Raw genomic sequence first — 22,448 nt, 5'->3', positions numbered from 1 at the left:
GTGAATTCAACTCTAAAACAAAAAGTAATTTCTTTGTAATAACCATTATTAAATATTGGAACACATTAGTACAGAATTTGGCTGACTTTGTTCTTCTTAGCCTTTAAGAAAGACCAGATACTGCTGTAATTCAACACTTCAATCCAGCTTCCAAAAAACATTCCATGGCCTACAGAAACAGGGCTTGGAAACAGATGATCAGTGGGGTGGTCCCTCCTGCCCAGAGAGCACATGTACAGGTAGCAGGTACTTCTTTAAGAAAATAAACAAAGACCTGCTTTAAAAGACAGAGTGTAAACTGATCTGACTGATGTGGTCTGATGCAACAGACTTAGCTTTATTGGATTAACTGGCAAACTTTATCAGCTTCACAAGAGTCCCAGGAAAACATTTGAGTGCCCACCCTTTCAAAACTGTGGCTTGAAAAGGACTGAATATAAGCAACTGCAAAAAAAGGTGGATCCAGAGAGCAGAGTGGTTAACCTGTGCATAATAGTTAAAATGCCTGGTTTATGTATTTATATTCACAGCTATGAGGTCAATATGATTCAGTTTGTAAAACTCTGATGCTCCTCTGTAAAAGAACAACCACACAATCATATAATCCCAGAATGGTTTGGATTGGAAGGGACTGTAAAATCCATCTAGTTCCAATCCCCTGCCTGGGCAGGGACACCTCCCAACACATTAAGCAGCAAAGAGCAAAAGTAAAATGTAAATAAAATTTGCCTGTGCTACAATAACTAATCATTTACACCAATTACAACCTGTGATGAACAGACTTTTCAGGAGTCAGCAGCACAACTATAAAAGGCCCTATTTGCCATGGTCTTAAGCTCACTGTGAAGAAGTCTACACTTCTTTTGAGAGACTTGTCAGAGGCGGTGAGCTGAAATGTTTGGAGACCTCTAGCTTCAATTTTCAGAAACCAACAAATGCATTTTAATGCCTTAATTTTTAACATCATTCTTGTGATTTATTTTTTTTTTTTCGGAGACAGACAGTAGAAATCTTCAAAGTTTCCTGAAAACTAAGGTCCTCTGAAGAAGCTTAAAATCAAAAACTTTTAAAATGGGGGGGGAAAAGCAGTTATTTTTTATTTCCTTTGTTTTCCCCAAGACTTGTGAATAAATCAGAAAAGTTTCATATTGTATTTGACAAGCAAATTCTTTAAGAATGATCCAAAAAGCAAGGTGCAAAATCTCTAACAAGTGTCTCTCCTTAGGGCTGGTCCATCTGCACTCTGAGCTATTCTCCAAAGAGGCAGGTTTGAAGACTCCTGCATGCACAACACCCCATGTGGGCTCCAAGCCCACAGTACAGCTCCTGAAAGTAGATTTTGATGGGTCAAAGCCATTTTATTGAATTAGCCCTTTATTGTTTACATTAAATCCAAGTGAGCTCAGAAATACTGACTTATCCTTCTGAAAGGCTGGATTATACCGCGTGGCTCGGATGCAAAAAAAGATTAGGGTTTTTATACTAATTACTTCCAGCATGAGGAGTGCATGGACAAGAAGAGCTCTGACTTTGGAGACACTCTGCTGGGCAGTTCAGAAATATTTGTCAGATTTTTTCTTGGATTTGTCATATTTTTTGCCACAAGTTAAATGACTGTTGCTCCATAATGTAATTTGGAGTGCCACACTGTCAATAAACCTTGCATAGGAGAATTGCCATATGTGGGACAGAGGGAAGTGGTCCTTTTCCTCTTGTTCCTGGTTGTTTTATCCACTCAGCCACTGTCACTGGTGTTGTGCAGTGTGGCATCACTTTCTTCCACTCTACATTGCCCTTGGAGAAAGTAAGAATCTAGAAAAAGATGATCTCATTATTACTGAGTATTCATTCATTTATACTTAATCAGATAAGTAATCCTGCAGGAAGCAAAGTTTCCCAGACTAAAAAACCCGAGGTGTTCTCAGCAGCTTGGAAAATCCAAGTGGGATGCAGATGTGAATATTTTGGAAACTTGACATGTCAGATCAGTGTCATGGCTGTAAATCACCAGTGCTGCAGTCAGACAAGAGCAGACACACAACGTGTGTAAGACTCTCTCACATGTGTGTCCTTCCCTAAACAAACCCTCTTATTCCTCATGCTCAAAGAGGCACCTGCCTGTGCAGAACAAACTCGACTCTGGGCAGCTTTCATGGCCAACAATGGAAATTCTTTCCAGGGAAATCAGAACTATCAGGGAATTCCATAATTTGTATGGGCAAAACAGATGGCCCAGAGGTGCCCACAGCTTTCACTGAATGACTTTGCACACAGTGACATCAGATCTTCTCACTACACAAATTACTCCTTGGGGCCTGGGGTCTGTTGGCATTTGTTTGAGTGATGATACTCTGTGTAGCTCGTGAAACAGAACAAACAGGAGGCTTAAAATGAGCCTAAAGATTTGTGAGCTGTTGATCCTACAGAAAGGACACCCTGTGTTGCTTTTACTTCCAATACAACAAATACACTTTTATGGTTTTTCTTAGATATTGAGCAAAATGTTTGTACCCAAACTCTAAAGTTACAGAAAGGAAATGCACAGATCTTTCCACTCACGCAGCAGTGATGGCAAAGGTAAAGCCCACAAAAGGGTCTTGTTTTAAATCTTGCATTCAATAAACTGCTAGAAGAACAAAATGAAAACAAGCTATTGTGTTAATCTCCAGATTAGCCCTCATAGTCTGTCAATTTAATACTGATTAGTAAACAATGTCCATAATTAAGCTGTTGTTGGAGACACAAATGCCCCACGAGCCCGAACTAATGCGTAGTATTCAATCCTTTTACAAAGGATGGCAGATACAATTCCAGGAATGTTAATGCTGTCAAGTATCCATGATGTACATAACAAAAGAGAAGGCAGAGAGTTGAGGTAATTAAGCTCACACTAGACCTTCTCTCCAACCTGTAAGTGTTTATTGACTAAATGTTATTAGGTGCAGTAAATAAAATGCCACTGAGTCGTGGGACCAAAAATGGGATGAAGTTTATGGGGCCGTCAAACCCTGGATTCCCCTGGCATCAAAGCACACACACCCCCCTTGCTAAGGCCAGTGACATTAATGTGCATGACAGGGGTCCATGGGGCCGTGGTCCCCTAATTGTTTAGGAGACCTTTTAGTCTGGTTGCAGACTGCATGTCTTGGTATTTGTGGAGCTAATTGCACTAAAATCCGCCAGCACAGTGTTTGCAGTGATGGGTTAACTCATTTATCCTCAGGATAATACTCAGCTCTTTGTCAGCCTGGTCTCCCGCATTCACTCCTGACTGTCAGCCCAGATGCAGGAGGAGGAAGCAGACTTCCAGCAGTGCTGCCCATGGAAACACCCTGGCTGCACATGTGCGAGAGCAGAAACATTTAAACAGGAAGCAAAAACATTTTTCTGAGTGTTTTCATTATTGGTAACCTGTTCTACCTTTCTCATGCGGGTCACAAAGCCCAGACTTGAGTTTAGACTCTGACAAACTCCAACAGCTGGGACCAGCAGAGATGCTCAGCTGAGCTCCCCTAACTTTATTCTTCTCTGCTGGATCTTGAGGATCTTGGGTATGAAGAAGATGATCTTTAATGTCCCTTCCAATCCAAATCATTCCATGATTCTGTGATTCAGTTTTGAATTAGCCCCGTGCAGCACAGCCCAGACAGGGTAATGCTCTGGGTCCCTTGTAACATTCTTTTTTTTTTTTTCCTCTGAATAAAAGAATTAAGGTGGAAATAATTATAAGCTGTTTTTAATTTTGATCTCAATATTTTTACATGGAGAGAAAATGCCACTCTGTTTTTCCAGCAGTTTCAGTGACAATGGAATGCAGAAAAATAATTTTTCTCTATGGACTCTAATATTTACAAACTCCAGAGTGAAAGAAATGTCCAAATCCTTTGGACATTTTTCCTTGATTTATGGTATTTTCTCAGACTTTGTGCCCCATGTTTACAAACATGTAATAACAAACAAAATCATAATTATAGCAATACAGAAGCACTTTCTGTCCAGGGATCTCAGATGTCTTGGCTCACAGAGTATCACTAAGCAAGTTTCCTATGGGATGAAATGTATTGATAGGCCCATTGTACAGTTTGGACATCTGCAAATTAAATTGTTTTGCCAAAGGTCAGAAAGAGCATAAATTAGTGGGAGAACTAGGAAAAATACTCCACTGTATCTTCCCCACTCTCCATCCCAGGCTGCCCATGGAACTGCAGAACAGCACTGAGTGGCTTCCTGTTTGGACATGTGGATTTGATTAAGGCAGGCCACAAGTTCCCAGAATTTTTGGCCAGGTGGTGACTTAGCTTTTGGGTGTTACAGAAACACAGCACCTCTGCCCTGCCCTCCTGCCACCCTGCAAACCTCCCTGCATGTAGGGAGCAGCCCTGCCCCATGCACAGCTGCAGGCACAGAACAGAGAGGGAAGGAGATGGGAGTGGGAATGTGCAAGTTGAGGTTAGGGGTAGCACTAGACCAGAGCACACTAATTTATTTTGGCTTAAACTGCCATGGAATCACAGGTTCAGTGGAAAATGCTTCTTCTAGAAATAGAGCCAGTATTCCCATCCCTTGAATAGATTCATAACTGAGACACAGTTTTATCCCACGTTTTAAACTCCTTTCTGATACCCAAAAAGCCTCTTTTCCTTATAAAGAAGTAATATTTGCTCTGTCTTCACAAAAGCTACAGAAAAAAAAAATAAAAGCTGTAGTTTTCTGCAGCCACTGTTTTGGAGTGGTTTTGTGGATCAAGGAGAAATGGCAGAAAGTGTCGCTGTCACAGCAAGCCCGTTGGGCAGCCAACCAGGATCACAGGAGCACTCTCAGAGAACCTTAGGAGTGCCTGGAAGTCACTCAGACACTGGGGATATGTGGCTTTGCCAAGGAGCTACCAGAGCATTCCCAAGTCTGAGCCTTTCCAGAAAGCTGCTGCTCTGCCTTGCTCTCCAATTCCAAGCTGTCGGAACTGGAGCAGGTGAGACAACAAAGCACAAAATGCAGCTCAAATCTCCCCAGGTTTCATGATGGTGCTTCAAAGGGAACAAAGGTGGCAGCTGACAGCAAAGGAAATTTGGGCTTGGGACTGAAGTACAGAAGTGAGGACTAGAAAGTATAAAAATTTTTCCCATTTGACACAGGAAAGTCACACAAGAAGTTGCCAGAGCTTTTACTGAGCCACACGGGAGATTAATAGAGGAATAACCTCCGTTTCCACTTACTATCCTGCTTAGATTGGGAAAGGCTGTTTAGATGAAGACTCCAGTTCTGCTGAAGAAAGCACATTTTCTAAGTAAACCCCATTTTGAGCACATTAGCAGAAAAACAAAAGTATGGATAAACAGTAGTCCCACTTCACATTTCAAGTGCATCTGAATAAAACAGGAATTTCCCATTGCTTAGCAGGAAAGGAATATATGTTTCTCTCTGGATTCAGAAAAGAAATATAAGCTGATCTGATATTTTTCCTTATTCTTTGAATTGTCTCATCATACAGCTGTTTTGATTATAATTTGCAGAGACCTTGGAGATACTTAGATGAGAAGTAACAGCAGCATTCACACAGTGTATTTTAGAAAAAACATTATCCCTTTCTATATAAGAATATGGACAGGCACATGAAAATTGCTGTCTCTTTTTCCTACAGGCCACAGCCAAGAGCTAATGATTCATATGTAAAAGCAAAAATGCCATAATGCACTTAACCAGATGTGGAAAGCTGAAAATGGAGGTGTCAGTGGATAGCTGTCCTTAGCTCCTCAGTGTTGCAGTCATCTCTTTCCTTAAGACCTGGAGTGGAAGAGTTTGAAACTCCTCCATGCCAAACAAAGACAGCCCCTCTCAATAAAAGAGTCAGTTCTTTTAAAAATAAATTGTTAGCTGGAATATTCTCTAGACTAGCTGTAAGCTCTTTGAAAATCCACTCTTTCACATTCAGACAGAGCTTTGGTACCACCAAGTGCACCAAGAGGCAGATAATTACCTGAAGCAAACCTCACCAAAACACACCCTTGAGCTCCTCAGGCCAAATCTCAGCAAAGAGCAAATTCTGCCAACAGCAGCTTTTTCTTGACTTCTCAACCGCAGAGAGCTGAAGGGAGGCTCAGGCAGAATGGAAATGTGCAAAGTTACAGACTCTGCAAACATCCTCTCCTGGATCCAGCAATACCTGTGGAAAATGGGACAGCTTTCAGTCCTGTCAGCTTCCTAGGAAAATTGCTCATGGAAGCACTGGATAGCAGGCAGAATTAGCAAAGGTCTGCTACTTACACCCTTTAAAATAGCCCTGCTCCGTTAGCCTGGCATGGGACGCCCACAAGGACCTTGTTGGGACAGCTGGGGTGGCTGTGACACGGCAGAAGGGCAGGAGAGCAGCTGCAGCAGGTTGGCTCCAACATCCTTCCCACCCCACCTGCTGTGCAGGGCAGTATCTGTCTCCAGCAAGAAAAGGGTGTCCAGGTGCAGGGAAGTCAGGCCTCACACTCTGATACACAATTTCAATGTGATCTTGAGCAAATTGTTTGGATCCAGATCCTTCAGGGAACTACATTTACAGAGCCTTAAGTTACTGCTCAGAATTACACACTTAAATAGCTTTGTCATCTCAGTTAAAATTTCTCTGTTCCAGTGGTTGCAGTGAAAAATAAGACATCAACCCTTCCTTGCTTCTGTGGAATGCAATAGGAATAAAGAAAAGTCTCTAAGATGGCAGGGTAAGTATCAGCTGAGACATTTAATGAAGTTAACAGAGCTTGTATTAAAATGGCATTTTAAAAAAGAGGGCTTAGCTCAGCTTTCTGATCATACAGTCTGTCCTCTCCACAAACATCCTCACTTGCACATTTCAGTCATTAGTGCCTGGACTGAGAGGAAGAGGTTTCAAAGAAATTAAAGACCCTGAATGTTTTAAAAGAAGGTACTTCTTCTACGAGAGCTTGGCAGTGTCCCCCCACTGAGAAAACCTGTGGGACAAGCTCAGCCCTCACCAGGCACCAGGAATCCACAGGACAAAGAGGCTTTAGCTCTGCCCCAAACACAGAAAAACTTCATTCAGAAAATCCAATGACACACACCAATACAGGGACCATGATTAATTGTTCCACTCTTCACCAAACTTCTTGTTTAAAAATCCTTTTCACTGCTTCAGGCATTATCACTTTGCATGGTGCTCACCTCTCTTTTGTGAGCACTTTGAGGAAATGGTTTAGTGGTGAACATGGTGGTGGTGCTGAGTTGAAGATTGGACTTGATAGCCTTAAAGGTCTTTTCCAACCTTAACAATTCCATGATTCTATTATTCATTTACCTTTTCTTCTACACTTTATATGGGGTTACCAGACTGCATAGATAAATCTCCCCTTTTTCTTGATTTATCAGTTCAGCAGCAACCATGAGGACAAACTATTACCTACAGTCCCCCATTCCCTGGGTAGTTCCACCCATCTCTGAAATTCCTTCGTGCTCTCCCAGCCCACCACACAGGTTCTTACCTTGTAGTCTATAATTTGTGAAGAGTCCTTACAGTCCTTTCTAGTGGGCTGTAGAGGACACTTGGTTCTGCAATGTTCCTGAAGCTTCTCTCTCCAGCTGGATCACAACAATCCTACTGACTTGTTATTTTAAAAAATTAAAGTGCATTTGGCACCTTCTAGTATTGCTTGGTTTGACTGGCCAAGGACACAGGTGCTACAGTTCCTATTTCAATAATCTGTTGCAAAACAGAGAGGAAATGGTTTCTGTGGCTGTCCAGTGGAGAGGATATGGACTGTGTGGCTCTGAATGGAAGTCTTTGTACACACACGTTTCCAAACCCCAAAACAGCATCACAGACATCAATTAAGATTAAGGCCAAAGCAGCTCAAGGAAGAGCACAGAAACTGCCCACTATGTCAGATCCAAAATCTACTGAGTTCACCCTTGTCCCTGAGAGGGAAGAGGGGAGAGAGTAGCAGATATTGGAGGAAGAATGTGCTCAGAGAAGCTGTGGATTGCCCATACCTGAAGCATTCAAGATCAGGCTGGATGGGGCTCTGAATTACCTGGTCTAGTGGAAGGTGTCCCTGTCCATGGCAGGGGCTGGAGTGAAATGGGCTTTAAGGTCCCTTCCAACCCAAAACATTCTGAGATTTTGTGAATGCGGAACACAGGCCAAATATAGCACAGCTCAGTCTGAACCTCACCAGCTTCCAGCAATCAAAGGGGTGTGGAGCTTCTGAGCCAGGGTTGCAACAAATAAACACATGCAAAAGCCACCAACAACTTTATGGTTCTCACTTTTTGCCTTCTCTAAATCGTTGGAAGGTCAGCAGTGATAAAATATTCCAGAGCAATTCACAATTTTGTTATTTGCTGAAGTTCCTTAGAAAAAGGTAAAATGGCCTCTTTCACATCATCCAGTAGTTTCCAAACAGAATGTTATCTAAATAATGCTTAGCTGCCTTGAATCACTGGTTTTCACTGTTAAGTTAAATCCATTTGAATAATTTTTGCATAATTTACATCTCCCTTTGCAAATTAAAATACTGCTTAATCCAACTCCCATTCCAGGAACTAACTCTTTAAATTTGCTGTAGGTCTGATCCCCTGACAAATCCCAGTTACCCATTTCTCCTGCCACTGCAGAAGAACAATTCCCAGTCTGCTCAGAAGAGTTGACTGGATTGTCTGTTCATCCTTCAAATCTGTTTGCTCCTCATTTCCCAAATGCAGGGACACGGGAGATGTTCTGAAGCAGAAAAGAAGAAACACACAACCCCTAACTTTGGGCAGCTTAGTTAGAATTAAAAAATTGTAAGATATTTTTCTGTAAGCAGAGGCTCAGGCAAAGTTTTCTCTGTGTCAGTGAGAGTTTGTTCAAAAGCTTTGAGGGACTCTGGATCATTTCACAAATGAAATGAGCTGAAGTTTTTGTGTCAGTTCTCATTTACCATGCAACAATCATGACAGAGGCAGCAGTTACACCCTGCAAGGGTGGAGGATTTGGGTTACTGAGCAGAGGATTCACAGCAACTGTCACCCATCATCTCTGCTGGTGGTTCCAATCAAGAATGCCATGGAAAATCCTACCACATTTTCCCCTGAAGGCATTCCCTAAGGCAGAAGGAAAGTAGGTTATAATTTGCTGCAGGAAAACTCGGCATTACTCCATCAAGGCAGGGAAAAAAAAAAAAAAAAAGTTATATTTTAAAAGAAGGTTATGAAATCAGATGCCATCTTGTGGCCAAAGCTCATGGAATTGCTATGGGAGATACAATATAGCCACAAAACACTCAATAAATGCACAGACAATTGAGAAGAAATAAGGGATTAAAAGACTGGTGACACACTATGGAGACTTTCAGTCTCCAGGTCTGTAGTCCTCTGTTAAATGTTTTTCTGTTTGCAAGTGCAGAACCGATTCCTCCACACTTCTGACAATTAAACTCCAGTAAAATATTTAATTAATGATGAGATGGTCTTTACAGCTCCTTCCAAACAAAACCATATTGTGATTCTATGCATAGAAAAGCTACTTATGGCCTTTTAGAGGATTTCAGATCACCTGTCATGTCCCATACGACTGGCTGTGTGTTCTTTGCAGAATATGAAACCACCACACAATCAGGTAAAGCCTTTCCTGTCACCCATTTAAAATTACTCTCATTCCTGTTTCATGGTTTTGTTAATGAGAAATCACAGGATCATAGATTGGTTTGGGTAGGAAACGACCTTAAAGATCATCCAGTGCCACTCCTTGCCATGGCAGGGACAACTTCCACTAGCCCAGGCTGATCCAAGCCCCATCCAGCCTGGCCTGGAACACTGCCAGGAATCCAGGGGCAGCCACAGCTTCTCTGGGCACCCTGTGCCAGGGCTTCACCACCCTCACAGCCAGGAATTCCTTCCCAATATTTTATCTAATCCTGCTTTCTGTCACTAGGAAGCCATTCCCCTCTTGTCCTGTCACTCCAGGCCCTTGTCTAAAATCCCTCATCATTAAATCACGTGGCCATCCCATTGCATTGTTGGAGGACCCCAATTCCTGACTGTGAACACCACAGATATATAAATAAGTTTCTGACATAAACACAGGCACCCAGTGCCACTGAACACACCTTCAGCCTCAGGGACATCTGCACCAGGCTGGGAGATACATCAGAGGACCTAGAGGAGCCCCAGGCCTTCTCCAGAGTGACAGCTGGAGCCCAGGTGGGATTCCTTACGTGGAAATGGTGCGAGATGCTGTGTTTAGGGAAATGACCTGTTCCCACCCAATGGAAACATACAGGACTATACATCTGAACATAAAAAGAAATACATCTGAGCTGGTAGCAGCAGCAGCTGTGAGTAAGGGGTTAACTAGCAGCCATTACTATAGTGAGGAAATTACCCCAACAGAAGTATAATCCACATGGTAGAAGACAAGTGTTATTCACAAGTTATTAATAAAAGAGACCAAAAAGAAGGCAATGCTATACTGTTCTGTTAATCTCATAAGCCCAGATGTTCATGAAATGAAAAACAGTCCAAGTACATGACCTTTCATACTGATGTAAAGGAATGTTTAAGATATGATGGGATGTTATATATCACAGGATGTTAAAAACATCACAGAGAAAATTCAATATGGATAGCAAAAATGTAAAGAATTGAATACTTACAAAAAGATTTATCTGATAAGATAAAAAAGGCAAAAAAAAGCAGATTATAAATTTCCATAATCATTATTTAACACACTTTTATAGACACCACTGGTTTTACAGTGCCAAAGTACAGTAATGGCAGGAATCACTATGGCATGGAATTGCTACAATTATTGCACACTTTCTCTTAGCATGAAAGGAATTGTTCATTCTTGGGAAGACATGAGATGGTTTCATGCACAGTAAAATGTTATACAGAAAGCACCCTACATGCAAGAGAAATTAAAAATGTACAGGCTCTATTGCAGACTGCTCTTGGAGTTCTTAAAGCAATCAATTCATTTGGGTAATTAGAAAAACTGGAGATTCTAAAATAAAATATCTCTGGATGCTGGTCACCCTTTTCTGTTCCAGCCATGGTGAATGAACACAAGTGAAGAGCCACAGGTACTGTGGGGAGAACAGAAGGAAAATCTGTGTGTGCAGACAGCAAAGAATTCAGACATAATCTTTTGGTTTCTCCCCTTGTTTCTTTTCTTTTCAGATGCTTCGGTGTAAAACATGTGGTTTACACTCATCTTTGTGTAAACTTCTCCAGGGTGATTTCAGACACAGGACAGGCCCTCTGTAAACAAGGTGGACAAAGCTGGGCCTCAGAGTGTGGAACACGTGTCTATTGTAGCTCTTTATTCCCAACACCACCTGGCTGACAGGGATTCTGGATTCTGAATCCACAGACCAGCACATACCTCTTGGAAGTGATGGAGTAAAGGCAAAGCAGCCCAGCAAGATCTAAACTGGGGTCCTCACTCTCCTCTTGCAGCATCCCCATCCTGGCTGACACTGGAACAACGTGGCCTCGGCGAGGGGAGCAGGGGCAGCTTTGGGAGGTCAGTTTACACCCGGGTCAGCTCAGACGTGCTGTATACAGTATCAGGGTCTGTTTTCTATTTGCTTGTCAAATACCAACACCATAAAGAAAGGAATAGTACTAAATCCACCATTTTAACCTTACACATACCCACAATTACAGCTGAAATAACTCAGCAATTTTTGAGTTATATGAGTGCAAAGAAAGCATCTGCAACCAATCACCTATTTTTTGTTGGTGGGGTTTTTTTCTGGCAATTCTATATCTTAAAAATTGTGAATGCAGTTCTATTTTTTTTTTTAAAAAACTTGTTAAAAAAAAAACAACACATGTGCTCTCAGGCTGAAAACACACATGCCAAATTCAGCCTGGAGAGAATTTTTACGGCTGAGTTATAAAACCCTGAAAATAGGGATTTATAATGGAAATGCTGACAGACCATTAACTACAATAATAACATAAATGGAGCAATAGAATTTCCAAGTTATCTCCTTTTTGTTTGTGTCAGCATTCCTGCACCAAGAGCCTGTGTAACACACACACAGCATTAGCAGCACATCACTAAGGACTCTCTCCTACGGCGTTCACAGGATGCAAAGACACAGCAGAGGAAGCAGAAAAGGACAATATGTGTGATCTATGTCTTGAGATGCACCACATCCAACTCAATATAGAATCTAATTAACCCTTGCTGGACATAGGTTTTGTGAGGAATCCTGCCACCAAGCAAAGGCAAGTAGCAGATACCAGTTCACCTGTTTTGCTCCATGGGGTATCCACAGGAGAGCGAGGCACTGTGTGCTGATCCCACACACTTCCAGTGCCCAGCATGAGGAGTGCTTTGAGCTTTCTTTGTGACCCACAAAAGAAAGAGGGAAGTGATAACTGGGCATGAAACCAGGGTACAGGAGGACTGTTAAACTACACTTTGCATGCTCTTGCTTTAAAAGCTCCAGATCTGTCTTCTCTGGGAAGATGAATACACTAAAAATATGCAAAGTGTCATGCTGCTCAAGATAATTTGTTCCCTGTTACAGGCAGGGATGAATTGTTTAAAATACGTGGCAGCTAAATTTATAAAATCTGTGTATTCTTCACCCTTCCAAGGAAAAAACCTCTTACTGGTGAAGCTGTGTATAGCCCATCACTGGAAGTTTACAACAAAGTACGTACTCCTCATGAAAACAGAATTTCATATTCATAGAATCCCAGAATAATTTGCATTGGACAGAACTTTAAAGCCCATTACATTCCAATCTCCTGCCATGAGCAGAGTCACTTTCACTAGACCAGGTTGCATCCAACATGGCCTTGAACACTTCCAGGGATGGGGCAGCCACAGCTTCTCTGGGCAACCTGTGTCGGGGCCTCACCTCCCTCACAGCCCAGAACTTCTTCAAATTATTCTGCACAGGGTTGACACTGGAAGCGAAGGAAAATGACAGATCCATGTGCAGTTAGGATTTGTCAGATTCAGGCTTTGAAAGATCCTCCAATACAATCAGCATCTGGCTTGTTCCCTGGCTCGTTTGTCCTAAGACACCTGACATAACAGAGCCAGTATCACTCCCATTTTACAGATGGTTAAAGAAAGGCACAGCAGTGAAATAAATTCCTCAATATTACATATCAGATTTCTTTCAAAACCCAGGAAAAGAACCAAGTTTTCTCCTTGTTTTAGTAACCTCTGCTGTACAAAAACCAGATTTTAATCTTTTTCATTTTAAGGGTAAAAAGGCTCAATATGACCCAAGAGTTGAAATAACTCATCTGCTTCACAAAAGCCCTGGTTAAGTCCAGAAGTGGAGAGCAAACTCTTAGATCACAGAAATTATTTTCTTCACAAAAATCCTGAGTTTTACACGAAGAGAGGAAGTTTGAACAAAAGAACAGTCTTTTTCTGCTAACATCATCAATGCCTCTGACTGTCCCCTCCCTGCTATCACCCTTTCCTGACATCCACCAGCTCCCCCAACGGGGAACCATTCTCCTAAAAACATTATTCTCTATTCTCTGCATCAAAAGAAGGAAAACCAGTGGCTGTAACTACTCAAGCTGCTTTACTGATCTTTCTGCCACTATTGCTCTGCTCTTGTCCAACACACGTGTCTGAGCCTCATCTGTGCTCGGGATATTTGGCAGACCGAGCACCCTTTGTCCCCCTGCATGCCGAGCGCTCCACAAAACTGCTCCCAACAGTGCACAGCGCTCACGCCACTGTTTGGATTAGAGAGCCTGGAGATGACACGTGGCTCTGCCTATTGTTTACAGCCCAGGATAACACAACAGACACTCAGTTGTCCCAGTGTCTCGCCAAGATTAGCACGTGGAAGAGCAGGAGCTGGCCAGGGCTGAGGCTCAGCAGGACAGAGGTTAGGCTTGTGGGTAGAGGGAAGGGCTCCAAGGAGCGTTGCAGTTCCTTCAGAGCAGTGACACATGCTCATGGATTATCAGGAGAATCCGTGTTCTGAAAGGTTTCTTTCTCCTTATTGATACTGAGCTCTCTCACAGCAACATCTGTGAGCAGCACTTTCTACCATTTCTGATAAGCCAAAAGGCTGTGTTACATCCACGTGGTGACCCAGTGCCAGAGATAAATGCTCTCCTCACTTCCCAGCTGGCTATGGCATTGTAGCCCATTTGGACTTGGAGCCTTGGCAACAAAGAACCTCCAGATGGTACCAAGGACTGTAGCACAACTTCTTTCCCACAGCCAATGTGGGCAGGTTGTTTCCTTGTTATCACACCAGCTATCCACAAAATACTGTCTTAAATTCATGGAATCACAGACTGGTCTGGGTTGGAAGGGACCTTAAATACCATCTTGTTCCAAACTTCTGCCACGGGCAGGGACACCTTCCACTAGTCCAGGTTGCTCCAAGACCTGTCCATCCTGACCTGGAACACTTCCAGGGATCCAGGGGCAGCCACAGCTTTCCTGTGCAACCTTTTCCAGGGCCTCACCACCCTCACAGCCAATTATTCCTTCCCAGTATCTCATCTAACCCTGCCTCCTGTCAGTAGGAAGCCATTCCCCCCTTGTCCCGTCACTCCAGACCCTTGCCTAAAGTCACTCTCCAGCTCTTTCATAAGTTTTCTTTATGTTCTGGAAGGGTGTAAAGAGAGTTCTGGACTGGAAGAAAGTTCTCATACTTCTTTTCAAGGGACCAAAAGGCCTAAAGAAAACTGTTCCAGAAGCCTAATGCCATCTCCATAGTTCCTGTCTCAAGGATATTGCCATGGCTGATATTAAAATGAGGATTATTGCCCTAGAAATAGAGCTGCCAGGCAGTAGAACATTTTCTGCTGTACCCAAGCCAACCACAAGCACTTTAACCTTCCTAATCAAGCCCATCTTAAACCTTCCTTTCCACAGAAAAAATGCACTGCTCAACCCATCCAATAAACAGCAAACCAAAGGCAGTCCTCCCTCCTTTTCCTTCCCACAGTTACACAATCCATGCACTGCCATGCTTAGAAACTGGAAAGAAGTGTAGGGTTTTTGCAAATAATCACAAGAAGTGAAGCACTGAAGCAGCCAACAGAGTGTTAACCTGGCAGCTGACTGCACTAGGGAATGGCAATAGGATGACTATTCCCAGAAGGAAAATTTAGCTCAGTAATCCTCAGCCTTGCTGGCATTGCCTGAAGAAGGTTGGCATCTCAGAGCTTGATAATATGGTATTAATCATGTTCTTGTCCTGTATAGTCATCATCAAAATCAAACAGCAAAACCAAGAGGAACAGGAAATGCTGAATTAAGGTAACACTTCCCCCACATAAACCACCACTCCGACCTAATCCTGTTCCTCAGCCATGCCAATCCCAGTAAATTAGACTTCTCAAGCTGTTTGAAGTCCTGAGCAGCCAGCTCCAAAGTGAGGAGTAAGTACATGGCTTCCAGCCACATTTGCATTGCCTCCCTGCCAATTTCATCCTCCCCAGATGCAGGTTCATGAGCCATGACAAAATTTGGGGGCAAAGTGGAACAGATGCAGGGAATTGTTTCTCCTGGTTTGAGGTTTCAGCAGGAATGCTCCAGCCAGCTTTGGTGAGGGTTGAAGGGAACAGGCAGAGCTCAGCACCTGCCCTCACCCCACTCCACACTCTGTGGTTTCACTGTGGCATGGTGAGAAGGACAAACTTTCACTACATGCAGCCTTGGGTTTTAAAGTTACAGAACTCCTTCTAAGTGATTTATAATATTTTAAAGTGGTTTGAATTAGTGAAAAATAGAGGAGCTAGATTTTATTTTATTTAGTGCTTCAGTTGGTTTGGTTATTTGTTTCATTATAGAACATCAAAAACAATCTTGGTGTTCACAATGAGCAGTAAAGGCCATTCAGATATGTTGGAATAAGTTTAAAAGCAGGTGGTTACCTTATTAAGTGTTAAATATTCAGAGATGAAATATGAGTCTGTTTCCACCTAGGGCATACAGTAAATGGCTTCCACATATGCATAACAGCCTATTAGCACAATAAAAAAAAATTAGTTATCCAGCTGAAATTAGACCAAATATGTACTAAATGCAAGAATTTCAAAGGATCCATTTTATTTTAAGAGCCCCTGTTCAGCTGGATAACCTTGGGTCCCCTAATCTAAACAAATACAGCACAATAGAAATTATTCTTTGGAATTCTTTTATCCACAAAGTATTTGTGGGAGGGGAGGTGGGTGGACAGAATGGTTTGAACTCATCAGGTACGTAACAAAGAACCTTCAGATTTTCATTTCCTAAAAGGACTGGGAATTCCATGGGCAGGAAAGCAGCTTTCCAGGACAAGATACTTCCTTGAGTCTGCAACATCAATAAAATTCACTGCTGAAACTCAGCTTAGTGAAGCAAATTAAGATTGCTCTCAACATTTTGATGGCATTTTAGCAGGTCTCCTCTCTGCATGACTTACCCACTACAAAATTAACTTGTTGAACTTTAACTGACTCTTTTGGAGCAAAATATTCACTGGCAGGTGGGCTCCAAAGGGACAAGTATCCAAGCTTAATAAACATGCAGTCTATCAGCTTGTGTGTGTTTTAATAACCATAACAATTTTGTAGGTATTCAAAAAACCCAAAATAATTTTATTTTTACAACAACCTGTGGCAAGGCAAATCAGGAATAGGGCAGACTAAAGCTAAAGTAAATGCCCATAAACTTTTAGCCATCTATGCAAAAAATAAAATTCTACAATAAAAGCTGTTTAGCAGTCCCCATGCCCACATTTCAGCTGAAGGGAACTGTTTCAGTCACATGTGCTTTTTCTCTGGAGAGTTATGTTTGGTATTTTACACTCAACTCTGGCACTATTTTTCACTTGTTAATTGGAAACCACAATCACTTCTGCAGTGTTTTGCTCTGCTTTCTGTACTTGTGATCTGCACTCAACTGTCAAATATTTAAAGTCCAAAGCTGTCCTGACAAGGGAACAACATCTGTCGCAGCTCTCCTTGGAGCTGACCTTCCACAAAGTGAGTCCTGGCTTCCATCTGTAGCAAACGGGTTGTTACTGGAAAGACAAAAGCCAATTCTACAACCTGCATGAGAACGAGACTCCAGCATCGCATCTGTTCACACCAGGCTGGAGTTTAGCAGTCAGATTCATCAAAATGTGTGCCTTTTGTACTGAAAGGGAGAAATTTTAGGAATAGATGCAAATCTTCTTCAACATTAGCTTTCCAGTTAATTAGGGGCTACTTGTGGTCATGTCACACAATGTAAAATCTGCTGTATGATACAAAACTTTATTGTTGAGGTTGTCATGGACATTGTTAAAACAAACATCAGCCCCAGTGATGGCAGGGTGTATGTATCTAGCTCTCAGATATATATACACATACACACACATGCCTGTATATATATATGTTTGTGCATTGTAGTTATTCTCATGTCTTAGCAATTAAACTCCGATTTTAAATAGCACCTTTATGTTTACAGTAAAAAAAGTTTGTATTTTTTTAATCACTGGGGAGGAGATTGTGTCACCAAGGCTGTGCCAAGCCAAGCTTGATTCCTTCAACCATTCCAGTAAGTGGCTCCTCAAAAGTTTTCATGAACAAATCTAATTTTCATCCCGTATCTCCAGTAAAAATACATTCCAGCACTACCTCTCCCACCATTTAAGTGCACGTAAAGATCAAAAACATCCCAAAACAGGACAGCTCCCTACACCTGGGGACATGGGTTAGTGGGGACCTTGGACATGCTGGGTTAATAGCTGGAATCAACGATTTTAGAGGGCTTTTCCAGCCTAAATGATCCATGATTCCACACCCACAAGGACGCTGCTCAGCCTCGGCTTGAGCTTCACCTGTTTCGTTCCCCAGGTACCTCACTCCTGGTTCCTCCCAGCAGGCAGGGACATCTAGCGACTAAAAAGAGATATTGCAAATAAACAATCACATCTATTTCCTACACCGTTTTGTTAAAATCAAATCTATTTTGTTGCTGTGGCTGATGAGATATTTTCAACACATTAAATTAGCCAATACCATGTCCACTCACCCACAATCTTTACTTGGTTTAACTCTTATCAGGGAAAATCAGAGGATAAATAATTTCTTTTTTAATTCCACTCTAGAAAAATATATTTCCTTGCAGTAATATCTCAACAGGAAAACCTGCTTAACAAAAATAATTTTCTTCTTTGCACAGATCACTAGAATTCTGAACTTCTTAAGAGGACATTCACAAGTTTTGTTTCATTACATACATCCTCTGCTTCAAATAAGACATAAAGAAATATTCGACATCACTATCATCTTTCTTTTTCCTCCACATCTATAAATGCTCTCATGGAAAAGGCCCTGGTAAGTAAACCCATATTTCTGACCTGCTGCATGTCTAACATTTCTTCTTTAATAACTCCATGAGCATGGCAGGCTCTTCCTATTAACTACATTACATCATCATTATCAAAGACGAAAGGAAATTAATTTTGTTTTCCAAAGACTTGGCAATAAGTTGGGTCTTTACTTCATCAGACATCTGCTGTTTTTCTACGTATGTCATTTGTGAAGCAGAGTTTTCCTTATGACTTTATTCTCCTCACAGTTTATCGTGCCACACTGTTTACCAGGGAAATAAAGCGGAGCAGGATTTCTCATTTTCCCTCCTAAAGTGTAAAGCTAACTTAAAGCCAATATTATAATCTTTATTTCAGTTTCACATACTTTTTCTGGTTTAAAATAAAGCTCAGCAAAGACTGTCATACAAATATAACCTCTCATGGTCTTTGCCTGAAATTTATTACTTGTGCTGCAAGACTTTGTTTTAACAGATGGGACTTTATCAGCAAATTATATGGGCAGGCCACCAACTTCCCTCAGGAATGGAGGAGTGCTAGTATTTACTTGGGCTCTTATCTATGCACTTAAAGCCATATTCTAACCACAAACTTCTATTTTCATTGATTGATAGAAAAGACAAAACACAGAGAATCTTCTGTTCTAAAACACTACATCTCCAACCCTTGTGTTCCCCATGTATGGGAGCAGTAGCTGCTGTCAGATATTTCACATGAGGAAAACTTCTCTTTAAAACTTCTCCTCTTCCTTTTTAAAGTTGAAGAGACTTGACAATGTGTTTTCACCTTCTCCACGTAACTCCATTAATGCTTCACCAAAGGGAACAATTGAGAACACTTTTCCAAATATTTATTTTGCTAAATAATTTGCTGTGGTTTGCTTGGAGTTTTTCTCCACTTAACTACACCGTAATTTACCCTGCAAATAATGTTCTATAAGAGAAGTTTGCTCCTGGAAACTCCTTCTAAAGTACAACCACCAGTGCATCAGCAACTGGATGAATACATTAGTGAATATATCCAGAGAGGAGTGACCCCAATTTCATCTCTTTATTACCTTAGCAGCATAGAAGAACTCAAAAAAGTAATCCTGTTGTGAGCAGGCAGGAGAGGGTGCAGGACCAGCACGGGGACAGGGAGGGAATCTGAGCCCCCAGGGCAGCCTGGCTCCCACCTGTGTGGGACATTGTGGGCTGAGTAAGAGGCAGGTGAGGGAGAAAAACTAAATAAATAATAACTCCAGGGAGAGAAAGAAATAATGATAAGGACTGAGTGTCATGCTAGCTGCCAGCTGCTATGTCCCATTACAGAACCTGATATTTATGCTTACTGCTAATCAAGATCAAAAGATGTAATTTATAATTTATCTCTGAATTGCACACATCATCCTCAAACAAACACTTTTTGAAGGAATTTTGAAATGTGCATTTTACATCTAATGACTCCACTCAGCAATTTGCTCTGAAAGAGATGGAATTCTGAAAAATATGGCACAAGTCTTATTTTAAGATTTTCCTACTGAAACACAGTTTCAAAGCAGTTTGAATTAATAAGAAGGATGCCAGGTAAATTCTTTCAAATGGGAAAGAAAATTTTAATACAAAACCATGTAAAAACTTGCAAAAAAACTACTGAAACATTTCAAGTGTTTTTTTCCAAAACATTGAAAATAGAATTAAAACTAAACTATGCTTTCCTGTTCAATGTAATTCTTTCAATATAGTTTCATTTGTATGTGTGTTATAGGATCCATACTACAGGACCCAATCCTGTAATAATCCCCCTGGAATTCTCTCATGAAACCCATCTAGGAATATGTGAGCAATGCATTTAAAACTCGACATTCTGTCAGATGAAACTCTTTGTTAGCAGAAAGATTCCAAGTAAATTGTCAACTATAAAGTTCAGAATCCAGCACAGAAACCACCTACATCATTGTGAGACACAGTTAAATGAACTACTTAACTACAGTTAAGTGCAATTTGTCTTAATTTTTACTCTTGATGACTTGATTATCCTGTTCTTCAACCACATATAAAGCCCTGCTAAGCAATGAGATGCTTCCATTGTACTTCATGGGTCTTGGATGAGACCTTGATGGCCAAAGTTGTCCTCTTTTATTCCCAGAATGAACAGTTCCCAGTCCAAAAATGTGGTGTTACTACAAGAAAATATATCAGAAACCGGACTTCAGAGGAAAACTTAGTAATACAGAAGAAGTTTGAAAATGCATTGCAAAAGTAAGAGGATTTGTAAAGCAACCCTGTGAAAATCTGGCCGTGGTTCTGGCCCAACAGTCTATATCTGGATTTCAAATATTTCAACCTTTACAGATAAGTTATAAACCAAATGATGTGATATGAACCACCACAAAGATAAGACTTATTTTCTAAATAATCACCAAAATCATGCTTAGAGGCAATAAACAATTGCCAGAGCTGTAACTCATGTGAGAGCAGTTAAGCAAAGGCAAATTCCAAGGTATTTTAGCTGAATATGGTGTTCAAATTCTGACATACAAGGATAGGAACTCATGTGAAATGTGGACCTGCATTTCAATTTTAAACTTCTTGCCATTAAAGTTCAGGGTATGTTTGGGTCACACAGCTCAATATGGGTTTAGATCTCTACAGGATATCGGGGTTTTTAAAGATACTTTTCATTTTCAGATGTGACAGTTAAAAAATCCTGGGTACAATAAACCATTTGACTTGGGGAAAAAAAGTTGAGCTATAAACTGAAACCAAAGTAGCTCAACTTGGGAGTGTCCCAGCTGCAGAAAACTCTTAATTTTAAAACATTTTGATTGATCCCCAATCTCTCAGAATTACACTGCAGTAAGGGCTGTGCACCCTTCTGAAATCAGGCTATGCCTCAATTACTTCATCTGCGGATAAATTTCATTGTTATTTGAAACATGTGCAAAAGGCAGATACCAGTATACCCTAAAATTGATTAAATATCTACCTCATTAAAATACAAACCCTACAGTATAAGAGGCCCTGCTATGAGGGTTCACTTTGCATTAAGAATGCTAAACCTTGCCAGGGAAATACCATTCTGGATCTGGATCAATCCAGTTTAGTTGGACAACATCTGTATTTTAGCAGCTGGACACTTACAGCACCAACAGCCTCATTAGGGCTTTCACAGAGTTTCTACTGACACTAAACACAAATTGACTCACCTGGTTGTCTCCAGCAATCCAAAGGAGAAAGGTAACCAGGAATCCTCCTAAGATAAAACCTGGAGTGAAAAGCTTCATCCCACATGAAGCTGACATATTTGAGGCACCAAATTTGGATCAGAGTATTTCAGAATGTTTTATGAATTCAAAAGTGACTCAAGGAAATGTGAAACCTGACAGGCTGTTAGTCCATTCTGGGGGACTATTACCTTCCAGACAATTATTTTCAACATAAAATTCTGAGGTTTGGAAAACCCTTGTGCCACTTCCCGTGAGGATTCACAGTCTGCTGGCCAAATGTGTCTCTGCCTTGTGATACAACACACACAGTAACACTGTGCTTGCTGCCCTTGGATTAACAGACAGGAGGAATATTTCATACCTTTGTTCTGAGACACTATTAAAAAAAGGACAATAATGATTTTAAAATTATACAAAAAACTTATATAAAGACAAAACTGACAGGAAAAAGTAGGTAAAGCCAGTTCCATCATGGCAAGAAAGCAAACTAGGTGAATAGTATTCAGACATTCTGGCTGGATGGATCATTTTTCCTGAAATTCCCCTATAAGATTTGGGGTGTACAAATAGCAGGAATAGCACTTCCTGGAGTCTCTCAGTTTTCCATACATGCAGAAAAGTCTCTAAGAGTCACAGCATTTCCTTGGGGAAAAAAAAAATCACAAATGTGTGCTGGATCTGTTTGATGAGGTTGTCCCCAGTTGTTGCCTTGTTTTTGGAGGGAGATTTGGGAAGATGCAGACTGCACCAGAGATGGTACCTCCACCTTGCTGATATTCTTCCCTGGAGCTCACATCTGGCAGCATGCTCCTCATGGAATGCAAGTCCAGGAGCCCCACAAGGAAAGCAGGAGTCATGATCTTGGATTTTCACTATCCAAACAACTCTGGCAGCCAACACTGCATGCTTCCTGTGCTCCTGAGTTGCTGCCTGAAAAGAAGGAGCAGGTT

The sequence above is a fragment of the Pyrgilauda ruficollis genome, unplaced genomic scaffold (genome assembly GCF_017590135.1).
Source record: "Pyrgilauda ruficollis isolate IOZ18807 unplaced genomic scaffold, ASM1759013v1 scaffold219, whole genome shotgun sequence".
NCBI lineage: Eukaryota > Metazoa > Chordata > Aves > Passeriformes > Passeridae > Pyrgilauda > Pyrgilauda ruficollis.
This window is presented reverse-complemented; position numbering follows the sequence as displayed.